The 14,735-nt window shown below is 31.5% G+C and overlaps 1 protein-coding gene across 3 annotated transcripts in view; it reads left to right on the plus strand.

Annotated features, from left to right (window-relative positions):
- The first annotated feature begins 222 nt into the window (after positions 1-222).
- Positions 223-14,735, plus strand: part of LOC126747325 (MOG interacting and ectopic P-granules protein 1) — a 153,822-nt gene continuing 139,309 nt past the window's right edge. Inside the window, exon 1 of one of the 3 annotated variants that reach the window (XM_050455872.1) lies at positions 223-528. The gene's annotated coding sequence lies outside the window, so the exon portion shown is untranslated. The remainder of the gene's footprint in view (positions 529-14,735) is intronic. The other 2 variants (XM_050455871.1, XM_050455873.1) reach the window with 2 other exon arrangements.

Consider the following 14,735-nt stretch of genomic DNA (forward strand, 5'->3'; position numbering starts at 1 on the left):
TAAGAGCCGGTACATTACGAAATTTTTGTTGTAAAAATTCTGTGATATCCATTGGGCCGACGTGGGGCCAAAACCGCCGACGAACACCGTCGTCGTCGTCGGCCAGCAAAGTTGCATCGGCGAGGACCGAAACCGAGGCAGAGAGAGACGGAGAGAGCGCGCGTGGCCGCGCGAGAGAGCGAAACGACAAGCGACGTCACTATTTGATCACGTGACGTACCGTTAGACGCCATATTGGCAGTTTAGTGCGTTGCCAAGGGTTAGCGAGCATAACTGTGATCGTTTTCCCTTTTAGTTTTAACGTTTACAAGGAAAATCCGCCCGAATTAGCCGGGAAATACGACGGAAAAGGGGCATTTTCATCGAGTTTCGCGGGTGCACGATTTAAATAACGCGGGCTCTCGAGTGTTGTTGGTCGGTTCGGGTGTTCTCGCCGCGATTGGACGACGGTGCAGATGTTTTGTGTTTCTTTTCAATGAGATCCCATGTGCCTTGGCGGGAATTCGAATAATTCAAATCGCATTTGAGGTAAATAACGACGGGGCGAAGCGCGAATTATTGGGGCCCACCGTGTGGAAATGGGGCCCCCGGCCGCCCCCCTCTCCCCACGGGCGAAGCCCGACCTGACGGTATAACGGGGTCGGGTGTTCCGGGGGGCAGTGGCGTGCCGCGCTGGGATTTTCTCTTATCACTTTAATTTCGCTCTGAGTTAAGGCAGTGGCGGAGGTGCCGTAACTTTACCGGCTCCCCCTCCCTGCTTGGTCACTTTTATTATTATTTAATTCGTTTTATTCCAGCTCATAATAATGACAACACTTTGACTTGTTTTGGTCTGTTTGGAGGTTATGTTTTGACTTTTTTCACTTGGCCTAATAATAATTTATTGTAAACTTTAAATAATCACTAATATTTAATTCATTTTAATCCAGTTCATTAAAATAACAATACTTTGGTTTGTTTTGGTCTGCTTGGAGGTTATGTTTTGACTCTTTTTAGTGGCCCTAATTTTTGAATTTAAATAACTTTTTACTGTTATGAACCTGTTAGGTAAGAGAGATAATGTTATTGATCAGGATATTTTAATTTATTTTCAAGCTCATAATAATAATAATTATATTTCCTCAGTACAAAGTACATATACAAAAATATAGTTCCTTAACTGAAGAAAATGTCAAAATCTAATATTAAAACTAATAAGAAAAGCATTGTACCTACGATGTTTACACTTTCCTTCAGAAAAACTTGCACTGGTAGTTTTAAAAAAAAATCCTAACTATAATTAAAATCTATATCTTGGAGTGTGCATGTCAAGTATATAAAATCTTTCTAACTACATGAGATCTTGAGATCTTAATTTTTATAAAACTCAAAATGCAGATAAATTGAGGCTATGAGTGCAATATCGGACTAACCCACAAAAATTCAAAATCAACCGTATTATAGAATATTATCCGTCAAGTTAAAATCTATTTATTGCACAGTGAACCAAACGACCTATTCCCTTTCATTACGAGATGGCAGCACTAAACTAGTTATTGAACTTTATTATTAATAAAAGTTTAAAGAAGCAAAGTGGACTATCCTCAGTTAGTCCACTGTGCTGCTAAAAGTAAGAAGTCTATGTGCTAGAGACACCCTAAGAAAACACACTGAACTGGCAAAAAGTGGAAACGCAGCGGTCATCTGTTTTGATCTAATGAAGACTCTTCCTACACATGTACTTACCACAGGCAATTGTTACTATAAAAGGCAGTTATGGACTTACTGCTTTAATATACATGCTATGGGAAGCAATAATTCGTTCATGTTTGTATGGGATGAAAGTATTGCTTCGAAGGGGCCGCAAGCGGTGGGATTTTGTATTTTATATTACATTAAAACTTTATTACATCGAAAAGACTTATAATGTATTCTGACCAATGTGGTGGTCAGAATCGTAATATAAAAATGTCATTGATATGTAACTATATTACTGCATCTCCATTATTTACTATGGAAGAAATAGATCATAAATTCCTTGTAAGTGGTCATTCCTATTTACCATGCGACCAAGATTTCGGAATCATAGAAAAAGAAAAGAAATTCCATCCACATATCTTTATACCTCAAGACTGGCATACAGTCATAAGACATGCTAAAAAAATCTTTTTACCATAATAGAAATGGATACTCGAATAATGAAGAGGTTTATTTTAACACAGTAAAATTAAGGATCTGCCCCTTTTATACCCAAATGGTAATGCCATTAATGAAGCTAAAATAAAGATCTCCTTGAGTTAATGGAATTCATCCCTTGTATATACCATGATTTTTATAAAAATCTGAGGTCATCCGCTCAAGCAACTGGAGGTGAAGTAGTTGGCCCAATTGAGGAAGAACAAACTTTACGTATTTAATAACTACCTACTTAATAAAAAAATAAAGTTTCTATATTTTTTTATTTATTCTCGTGGCAATACAAGTAATACAGGTTTTGATGTAATACTTATAATAGCTTAAGTTATAGTAACCCATTAAAAAACCCAATCAATTTTAAATGCAGAGTGGACTAACCCACATAAAAAAATCGAATATTAGCCATATCCAAAAATTTAAAATAAATTCCGCAAATATAAGTAACACTCAAGAACATTCAATTAATCCAATCTACAAAAATGTCTTTTTAAAAGGGTTTTGCGCACTCTCATTTTCGTATTTTTTTAAACCTATTTTTTAGCACTTAATAATATTGGGGTTAGTCCATTTTTGCACTCATAGCCTCAATTATAGATCCCTTTTACCCAGGTTGTCGCAGGTACAGAATGATTGAAATTACATCTATAAAAATTTTTCATCATCTCCCATGTAGAATAAAGAGAGCCAAGATTTTTCCAACTTTTAAGAAAGCTCTTGGGACCATGTTAGCTGACTGTCCTTTTTACTCGTTGACAGAGTTCTTTAACTGTAGATTTATTGACTAAATATAGTCAAATTTGTTTGCTTTCATATCTTGTAATTTTATACTATTTCATTAGCATTGTAGTTTTTTATTGACAATTCCTATACATTGTTATCTTGATGGAAATAAACAATTTGATTTGAAGAATAGTCACATGTTTTTACAAAACAATCATCCTTACATACCTTCTCACCAATTATGCTAAACTTAAATACTGAAACCCAAATTATTGAGATTCTAAAAGGGCTATTATGTTATCAGCAAAAAGCACAAGATAATTGTCAATAGATGATTCTGTCATTGATATAAATTAGAAAAAGGAGGGGTCCCAGGATTGATCCCTGGGGAACTCCATGTTTTATGTTTAAGATATCAGACATGCTTTGAGAAAGTTTGTTGTATTCTACCTGATAAATAACTGTTGACTTATATCTTCAAAACCATATTGTATAAGTTTCAATAACAATATATTATATCATTTATTTATTTATTGGTCAATGTATATATATAACATCTCAGGTACTTATTAGTAGCTAACAGTAATCTTAAGTAATAACTATACTTCTAATAAACAATTCTCAGCCAAGCTTAACCTAAGGAGTGGGGCTAGGGTACTATCACAAAAAAAATAGTCCTAGCTGAAGACTTACAAATCATTTCAAACCAAGTATTTGTAAATTTCAACATGGCTTTGTCACTGACAAAACAACTGTCGCCAACCTTTGTATACTGTCTGAATATGCCTCACAAGCAACATCAAGCAAAACTCAGTTAGATGTAATCTATACAGATTGTGCGAAGGTGTTCAACCGAGTTGATCATGGGTTGCTCCTGGATCAACTGGTTGCACTAGGTATATCATACTCAATTTTTTGTTTTTTGCAGTCTTATATACCTGCAAAATTGGATCCTAATGGTAAAGATTGGCAAAAGCACTTTAAAGAGATATAGGGCTACCTCAGTGTACCACAAGGTACCAAATTAGGTCTTTTTACATTATTTATGAATTTACTTCCTGACAAGGAGACTTTTGACTGATTTCGTGGTCTTGTATAAATTGGTAAATGGTCAGTTAAACTGTCCTGAACTCCTTGGTGCAATATCTTTCAATATACCATCTAGGAATTTCAGGCATAATAGATTATTCTCACTACCATTTCATAGCACTAATTATGCATCCCACTCCCCTGTTGAACGGACACTTAAATTTATTAATTCTAATGAAGTTGAAATATTAGGCATTGCTTTACCTAGTTTTATCTAAGTTCGGTGTTCAAAGATCTATTAGTGTCATCGGGTCATATTATTATTATTATTATTATTACTATTTTTTTGTTACTTCCATCCACATTATAACAACCACATTATACCAATTCACACCAGTGAATTGCTATTGATTAATGTTGGATCTTAATTAATATTAAATGATTTGATATATTTTTATTTATGGTTAATTTTATTCAAATATTGGGCAAATATGGATTGTTATTTGTTATTGTTTTTAATAGTTTATATTACTTGTTGCAACAAATCTTATTAACTGTATTATTTTTATGGAGTGTTAAATTGAGGCTAAAATATTATTTTGTATTTGAATTTCTTTGTTTTGTAATGGGGTTGATCCTGAAAATACAAAATAAAGAATATTCATTATAAGTCACTTTAATATCTCTTTTAATTTTAGCCTTTAGGTTTATAAATTGGTTATTTCTTTCTCTAAATTTAACTCTTAATTTAATTTATCCTTTACTTTAATTATAGATCGGTTAAACCATACCAGATAACTTATATATATATTCAACTTCAATATAAAATATTACAATTCTAAGAATATAAAGCACCTAGATACCAGAGTATCTGTATGTGCTATTTTGTATTTGTTTCCTAGAAGAAACTTCTTCTAGAAAATATATTTATTTCACAATATATCAGTTATTACAATAGAATGATATTATTTAATTATTTCAAAAATTAAACTATAGCTATATCTAATACAAGTCTTAGTACTCAACACCTAGATGTAAAAACATCTGTATGTGCGTAGTAAAGTTTTCTAATAATTTATTACATTTATTTGTAATATTATTCTACACCGTGAAAACCAAAACAAAAACAATTCTACTATAACAATTTGCATATACAATCAAAAGATTAATAATGTTAACATCATAGATCTCTTAAATCTACCCAAATAGACATAAAATCACAATAACTACTTCAAAATCCTTACAAATTGATGGTGATTTTCAAAGACATTCTTTGTTAGTAATTTAAATCTTTTCATTCTAGAACATATTTTTACCTCTCTTGGTAATAAGTTATAAAGTTTTGGGCCAAAGTAGTTTATATACCTCAGATTAAGATTATTTAAACTTGTCGGAATTTTTATGTGTTCGTGATATCTAGCTCTTGTTTCATAGGAATGATCTATCAAAATCTTTAAGTTAGGTTGAGTGTGTATATAGGAACATGTTGTAAGTATATATAACGATCTAATATCTAGAATATCTTTATTAAAAAGCAAATTAGAAGGATATAAACGGTTTTTCTTAAGAATTATTTTTAAAATGTACTTCTGTATTATATTTAACTTATATAAGCTGTTATTATAAAGTCCTCCCCACACCAGTATTCCGTATTTTAAAATTGACTCTACAAATGCTTTATAAATGATAGTGAGTGTTTTTTTATTCAAAAATTCTCTTAGCAAGTAAAATTTATGAACAAGTTTTCGGATTTTGTTGGAGACATAATCAATATGTGTTTTCCACTTTAAATTTTTGTCGATTATAATACCGAGATATTTTGTAGATGAGGTCTCCTTAATGCAATCATCATTAAATAAAATCGAGGTATACTCAGGTCTATTTACATTAGTCAAAGAAAAAGCTATGTAATTAGTTTTTGTTAAATTCAAAGTTAGTTTAGAAGTTTCTAGCCAGTTTTTTATTTCTACCAATATGTTCATGGATTTGTCCCTTATGCTTTCCCAAGAATCTCCCGAAACAACAATTGCCGTGTCATCAGCATAAGATACTGTTAACCCATCAATCTGTAATTTTAAAAGGGAGTTTAAATATGTTATAAATAATATCGGGCCTAAGACCGTTCCTTGAGGAATGCCAATTTTTATTTTTCGTTTTTCACTCAACACATTATTTAGCCTTACCATCTGATACCGCTCCGACAGATAACTAGAGAAGAGCTGAAGGGCTCTTCCCCTTATTCCATATCTTTCTAGTACATTGAGAAGATCCCTATGAGGGACGGTATCAAATGCTTTGGCAAGATCCAAAAATACCGCTAAACACCTTTTATTTGAGTTTAAATTATTTACAACCTCAGTTATTAACCTATGCATCGCATCTTCTGTACTACATGCCTCAACAAATCCAAATTGGTTTGTGGATAAAACATTGTTTAGTTTAAAAAAGTTTGTTATTCTATGTTTTATGCATTTTTCACAAATTTTTGAAAAGTTACTAATGAGGCTGACAGGTCGATAATTATTTATTAAGGTTTTGGTACCTTTTTTGTGAATGGGAGTTACAATTGTAATTTTAAATTTTACAATTGTAATTTCACCTGTTTCTAAAATTAAATTTAGTATATGTAAAAGTGGGTTTATAATTTCTAAATGGGTCTTTTTTATAAGATCGGCCCTTATACCATCATGTCCAGGGGAGCTATTCGTTTTTAGTTCTGAGATGTATTTTATTAGTTCATTTTTTGTTATTGGGATTAGGTAAACGGAGTTTGTTATTGGAGGCTCCAATTGTTGAACATATTGTGGTGGTGGAATTGCTTTTTCCATGTCAACCCCTATATTAATGTAGTACTCATTACAATAATTAGATGCCTCAAGTGGACTACTGAAATTTGCATTATTTTTATTCTTTATATTTAGAAAAGTGTCTTTGTTATTACAATTTTCATAAGTGGCATCTTTGATTATTTCGTAAAGTTTTTTCATGTTATTTTTGTTAATTTCTATTTGATTTTTGTAATATTGATTTTTTTGTTTATGTATAAGTTTGTTTAAATTATTTCTGCATTTTACTGTTGCGATTTGATAGGTTTCAGTTAGTACAATGACATCTATATTTTGCAATTTATAAGTTTCTAAAAAAGTAATTAGGTTGTCAATATTCTTATATAGGCTTCTAATATTAAAATGAATTAAACTTATTAAACATTTTTTATTTTTAAGACATTCTAACCTCTTTTCGTCCACCATTTCCCCTTGAATGTCACTTTCCATACTTAGTTCCTCTAAAATAGCATCTTGGTTGTTAAGTACCATTTATTTATGAATAGTCAATTTTACTTCTCAAAATTCCTATTTGATATTTCAAAGTTGGGCATTCCTGGTCGAGAGCTGAGTGATCCGTTTTGAGTTTAAGTTTGTATTTCTGGTTAGCAACCGTACAATTTATACATAGTTTTAACTGTTGGTTACATTCCCGTGTGCCATGGTTTCCAGCACATTTTCCACACACTTCGTTTGTGGTGCATTTGGTGCTTTTATGCTGAAAACCCTGGCACCTGTAGCAACGTGAAACGGTCAGATCTTCATATACTGGCAGACGCTGCCAATCCATGAATACTTTCCCATAATGTATCATTTTGTCCAACAATCCCCCTGAGCATTCCGCATAAATTACACTATCCTTTTCTTGATTGTTGTTCTGCCTGATGTATGTTACTTTTAAATGGTCCTTTGCGTCTATCCATTTATTTTGCTTCCGAATTTTGGCTTCCACTTGGTCCAGTACTTGTCCACCAGTGTATCCCACAATTTTTATCCTGGGTGAAATTTTTTTTGGAAGCTCAACAGTAAATTGTTCCTTGAGCTTTTCTTCCATCTCGTTTTTCAAACGTTCAATGTCCTTCTCTGTGTCGCATTTTACCACAATATTTCCGTGTTTGGCCTCTTTAATGTTTCTTATACCAACCCTTAACTTTGAAGGGTCTATTAAAGTTTGAATGTCCTTCCGGCTTTGTTCCGAACTTTGGTTTTTTTTGGGCTTCATAACAATTGCAGGTAAACCTGCTCTACTGCTGCTTTTAACTATGGGCTTGTGTTGTAAAATTGTTGCATATGATTCTGCTTTGGGTGATTCTATTTGCGATTTTATTGTTTCTATGTCTTTTCTCATTTCCTCTATTGTTTTAATCATAAAAGGCATTCTGGCAATAAATACCCTACAATCATCACATATTAGTAGTAAAACTCTTTTTTGGAGGGGCATGCATTTTACTTCCGATGGTGTAATATTTACGCATTTTTTATGGATTCGATTTAAACACGAATCACATTTATAATATTCTTCTGAACATTTCTGTTTGCATTTTATGCAATTTTCCTCCATAAGGTTATCCTCGGCTTCTGCCATACCGGAGTATTTATTTATTTCACTGTGACATTCCTCACAATAAAAACAAACATACAGAAAAAAAAAACTCACTTGCCGGCGTCGATAGTATGGAATTTCGGAATTTTACCTATTGTCTCTGCTATTGTTTAGACATTTATGTCGTTTTAAATCAGTTATATTAGATTTAGTGATTTAATTTTTTCAAAGTTCTATAGAATAGTACACAACACTCAACTGTACCAAAAATTACAATTCTCCGTGCACAAAAACACTAAATATTTTGGTCTTCATCAGGAGCAAAAACAAACACGCGTTTACGAACTCGGTTTCGAGTAAAAATTGAATGGTAGAAACAATTTAAGAATCATAACAACAACATCAATAACATCATAACAATTAGAATTTTTAAATTGTTTCTAACTATGGTAGAAACAATTTAAAAATTCTAAGCCGTTATATAAATTAGTTCACAATATTTAACATTTTAAATAAGTTTACCCAAAACTACATAACAAAAATCAAAACCAGACAATAAAAATGAGAAAAAGAGAAAAAAAAAAAGATTCATATACTATATACACATATACATTTTAACTACAAAGGTATTATGTAGTATTTTACAGAATTTTCTAGTCTTTGGTACCTAAAACCTATAATATTTGAAACAAAATAAATAATTGAATAAATGTCCATACTGAGATTTTTTTCTTTTTCCCTTATGTATTTATGTTGTGATTGCTATCGAGTAAGAAAATAAAAAGTTTGGTGAAAAGCAGAATATTGATACAAGCACATATGATCAATCAACAAAATTTTCTTTTGTTTCCTAATATATAACTTAGGGCATGCTCATTAAACTTTTTGTTATTTTATTTCTGTTGTTTGACATTTTCTGGGAGAAGGTTATAAAATTTTGGAGCTAAAAATACTGCCGAATGTTGACCAAAATCTCGAATCATATAAGGTAGTACAATTTGCTGGTGTTTATTAGCTCGGGTTTGGTGTCTATGGTTTATTATACTTTGTTTACCATAGAATTTATGAACATAAGAGCAACAGGTTGTTATAAAAAGAGTTTTAAAATCTTGTATTTCAGAATTATATAATTGCTTTGTTGAAAACAACCTAGGTCTCTTTAACATTATCTTTACTATTGAGTTTTGTATTGTTTTAAGATTTTTTAGACTGTTTTCATATGCCCCACCCCAAATCAATATCCCATACCTTAATAGGGGTTCCACGAGAGCTTTATAGATCAACACAATCAGTTTTCTGCACAAAATTTCCCTTAGTAAATAAAATTTATGTAAGAGTGCCTTTATCTTTTTTGTTAAATAATCAATGTGTATATCCCATTTTAGATGTTTGTCTATATGGACTCCCAAATATTTTATAGAGTTTACCTGTGCAATTGGTTCATTAATATTGTTTACAATAATATTTTGAAAGTTTGGTCTATTTAAACTGTTTATGGAAAATGCTATATATTTAGATTTTTTTGGATTTAGTGACAATTTAAAGGTGTCGAAAAAATTTTTGATTAATGATAGACCTTCTTGAAACCTTTTGAAACTTTTGCCTCTTGCCATGTGTCTCCAATAAATATAATTCCTGTATCATCTGCATAGGATATTACTTTGCCAGGAGTTTTTATATCATTCACTGCATTTATATAAACATTGAAAAGTAGGGGTCCTAGTACAGTGCCCTGCGGTATTCCAATTTTAATGATATCAGGATCGCTAAGGTTACTTTTTATCTTGGTGTATTGCATTCTGTTTGATAGATAACTCTGTAAAAGTTGTAATATTTTGCCTCTGATACCATATTTTTCTAATGTTTGTAATAATATTTGGTGTGACACTTAACTTAAAAGCATACAAATTTCAAAAATTTTATTTATTTTGTTATAGAAATGTTTAAGTACCAAATTGTCATCCATATAGGATCACTGAAAGAATATTGAGATCATCTAGTGTGTATTACAATATAAGCAATCACAATTATTAAGGTAATTATCTAAAATACTGTTATGATCATGCACCATTTTTACTGCTAAAGAAAAGCATACCTATATTTATATTGTTTTTATTTCTGTAAGGATTATTGTACCTACCTTGTGTTGTTCTTGATCATGATCATTCTTATAGAAGTTATATCATTGACCACCAAAGTTAGAACTTTCATGGTTTAGATCTTTTTTTGGGTTATTGCACAAGCCGGTAATAACAATATTGTTCTATATAGCCACTCTTTCCTGTCTCCAAACATAGTTTCTCACATATTCTAGTTCTGATTTAAGGACTTGATTTTTCAACTTGTAGAGTTTTAATATTCATAATAATAATAATAATAAGCCTTTATTTCTAACAGGCAACTTGTCCAATACCAGGAAACAGTTGCAAAACAATGAAAAATATAGTTAAAAAAAAAAACACAAAACAAACCTAAAAGAATGAAAAGAAAAGACAAAAAGTAAAGTCACAATCTCAAAAGTTATCCAAAAAATTAAAACAAATATGATATAAAAACCCAATTATAAAAGTTTAACTAGATAATCACATATTCAACAAAATTAAATTAACTGCAATATACCTACTAACTATAACTTAAACACATGGGTCTTAATCCCAAGAGTAATGATCCACCAAGATATCGACAATCACATGAACTGGAGAGAATTTTATATCACACATGTGACAGATCTGATTAAATATAGAGCATATTAAGCCCCAGAATTAAGGAATCTTGTTCTATCAAAAAAGACTGCTCATTAGTACTCATGCTAAACTGAAAAGTACTAACTTAGCTAAAGATTATATCCTGTTTGCTAACCTATGTACTCAATGTAAAGTTCATACTGATCAATGCTATAGATCTTACATTGCGACATCTTACATCTGACACCACCCAATTTTGGAATCATATTATCTCCCTTAATAAAAGTCACGGTATCCCAAATGCTATGCATTTAAATGATATTTCAGCAGATTCGGGGGAGGATATTGCAAACTTATTTTCTACCTATTTTTCTAGTGTTTATCAATCTGATGAGGTTGATCTCAGTAACTTTAATTTTTCAGTAGCAAATTATCTGAGGTTTTTGAATCTATATTTGGTCTTAAGGACAAACTGAGTTATGGTCCTGAAAATGTTCCTACCTATTTAATAATAATAAGCTTTATTTCCAACAGGTTACATATACCCAGTTACAGGAAAATCAATTAAATATATAAATGTACAAATGCATGAATTGTATTAGATTCAAGCAACTAAACTATAAAAGAACTATAAAAGAATTGCTATATAATAAAAAAAAAAGTAGTGAACTTGAGAAAGTAAATAATAAAAAATCAACACTAAATTAGGATAAGAATCAAGAATTAATTTAAATCAAAAGACCAAAAAAAAAAATTAGTAAATAAATGTATTCAAGCTAAAAACTAAATAACCAAAAACTAAATAACCTAGCCTCCCTCACCGACCATACGCAGGTGATTCAAGATAAGTGCCAAATCATCATGGTGAATGTCACAAGAATCAGCAATAGTGTTAAAGTTTTGACACATAAAGTGAATAGGACTCTGGTACAGAATGTTGGACCTAAAAAGATGTTATATATAGATTTTTATATATAGATTTCCTAAAAAGATGTTATATATAGTTTGTCTAGACCTTTGTGTACATTATTTAATTTGTCTTTAAAATTACAAACTTTCCCTGAGAAATGGAGTGACAGCTTTATAACTCCTGTATTCGAAAACGACGACAGGGATGATATAAAAAATTACAGGCCCATTGTTATGTTATCTGCTATCCCTAAGCTTTTTGAGCTTATCCTGAACAAATATCTTACTTGGCATTGTAGAGGTCTCTTGATAAACAAGCAACATGGGTTTAGGCAGGGTAAATCTACTTCTACAAATCTTGTATTATATCATGACTATCTGGGTCATCAGGTCGACTCCATCTATACTGATTTCTCAAAGGCCTTTGACACAGTCATCCACTCATTGCTCATTTTTAAATTAAGATGCTATGGTTTCCCTAAGTGGTTTCTTTCTTGGCTAAATAGTTACCTACATAAAAGGATACAATTCATTAATGTAAGGGGTTTACTTCCTATTTTGGTTACTTTAGGGGTGCCTCAGGGGTCACAACAAGGGATATACAAGATTGGGAGAATTATAAATTTCTGATAAATCATACTCTGGCTACAATTAGAAGAGAAAAAAAGAAGCTTAATCTGTTGTGTAAAGAAAAAAATAAATGTCAGCTTTGGGCATCATTAAAAAAGTTTAACATTTGTAGAGATAAAAATAATACCAATATTCCGGAACACCTGTCTGATCCAAATCAAATTAACATCTTTTTTTCTCAATTTTTTCAAAATTCTGCGAATTGTGATGAACAAATTCAGTGTTATAATAATGGTGTATTTGATAATAGCCTGCATTTCACACTTAATCTTGCAACTGTTGAAAATGTAAGTAGAATTTTAAATAGTATTAAAATCCTGTGACACTGGATAGCCCTTTAAGTTATATTCCGCACATTTCAGGGGCAGTTACCAAGTCTGCAGATGCTTGGATTTATCAAGAGGTGCTCAAGGGACTTTTATAATATTTCATCTATTTGTTTGCTCTATTGTGCACTTGTGCGTCCTCAACTAGAATTCAGTTCCTGTGTTTGGTCTCCATACTATAATAATCATATTCATAAGATTGAAAGTGTACAACATAAATTCTTAAGATATATTGCCTTTAAGCAAAATGGAGTACCTATAAATTATCAGGATGAGTTTGACTACCAGCAAATGGAAGCCTCATTGAATTTGAGAAGTCTTGAAACTCATCGTAGACATAAAGATTTGAAAGTATTTTACAACATCCTTCACTCTCAAAGCTTTTGTCCTGCACTTCTTAATAAAATAGGTCTTTATGTTCCACCTAGGTCAACAAGGCAAGTTACTTCTTTTTACAGCCAAACACACCGCACAAATTATGGTCACAATTCTTTTCTTGCAAGGACTGTTAGGCTGGCTAATCAGTATTCTGATGTAATTGATTGCTTTGAGGGGCGCACAGGGTTCATTAAGAAATTAAATCTTATTAATTGATAATGCTGTCTTAAACTAGAACTATAAGGTGTTGTGAATTGTGATGGTAATTGTCCTTTGTGTTAACTATAAGTATTGTTTTTTTTTTTTTTTTTTTTTTCTCTGAACTGATTGTTCCAAGTTATAGGTAATCTTTATAATCTAAGCTTTAATTGTATGTTAGGGTAGGTTAGTTTAATCATCCAATTATTATTCTTATATTTTTTTGTAATATTGGGCCAAAGCCCGTTGATATATTAAATAAATAAATAAATAAAGTATTAAGTCTAATGCGACTGGTGTGGATCAGATTTCACCAAAAATGTGAAGGTATTGTAGCCCCTTTATTGATAAGTGCATATGCCACATAATAAATTGTTGTATAGAAGCTCACTATTTCCCCGATCAATGGAAAATTTCGATTGGTAAACCCTTATCAAAAGTTGCTAGCCCCGAAAATTATAACGACTTGCACGTTATAAGTATACTTCCAGTATTTTCAAAAATATTTGAAAAGGTACTTTACCATCAGATGGTTTGTTATTTTATTGATAATGACATTATTCCGGCTACGCAATGTGGCTTTAGGGAGAACTTTGGTACCTCTGTAGCTCTACTAAACGTACTGGATGATATAATGGACGCTATTGATAAGCAACAGATTGCTGTTCTGGTGCTTTTAGATTTCTCTAAGACGTTCGATACAATAAATAGCTAAGCTTAAATATTATGGCTTTTCAGTGGAGTCTATACAGTTAATTGAGTCTTATTTGAATAATAGATTTCAGACAATATTTACAAATAATTCTTATTCTAATCAGGCTCACATTTTGTCTGGAGTGGCCCAGGGTTCTGTCCTGGGACCTCTGCTTTTCCTGGTATATACAGCAGACATTCTTAAGTCCTTAAAAGTTTGTAAGGTGCAAGCGTTTGCTGATGATACACAGATATATACAACTTTCAAACCTGATAATCTTAAAGAAGCGGAGATTGGTATAAACAATGACTTAAATATTATAAATCAATTATCTAAAAAACATAATTTAAAATTAAATTCCTCAAAGTCTTGTTTTATGGTTTTTGGAAATACAAATAAAATTACAAATATTAAAAGTGTAATAAATGTTCATGTGGAGGGCTCTAAGCTTTCGGTTGTTGAAACTGCCAAAAATTTAGGCATTGTGATGGACAGTAAGTTGAGATTCATGGAGCATGTTAAAAAAATTGTTCAAAAATCGTTTGCAGCTTTAAAACTCTTATATAGTAATAGAGATATTCTTAATCTAAGCCTTAAACGCAGCCTATGTGAGGCCATGGTGCT

Source organism: Anthonomus grandis, chromosome 19 (assembly GCF_022605725.1).
Source record: "Anthonomus grandis grandis chromosome 19, icAntGran1.3, whole genome shotgun sequence".
NCBI classification, from domain to species: Eukaryota; Metazoa; Arthropoda; class Insecta; order Coleoptera; family Curculionidae; genus Anthonomus; species Anthonomus grandis.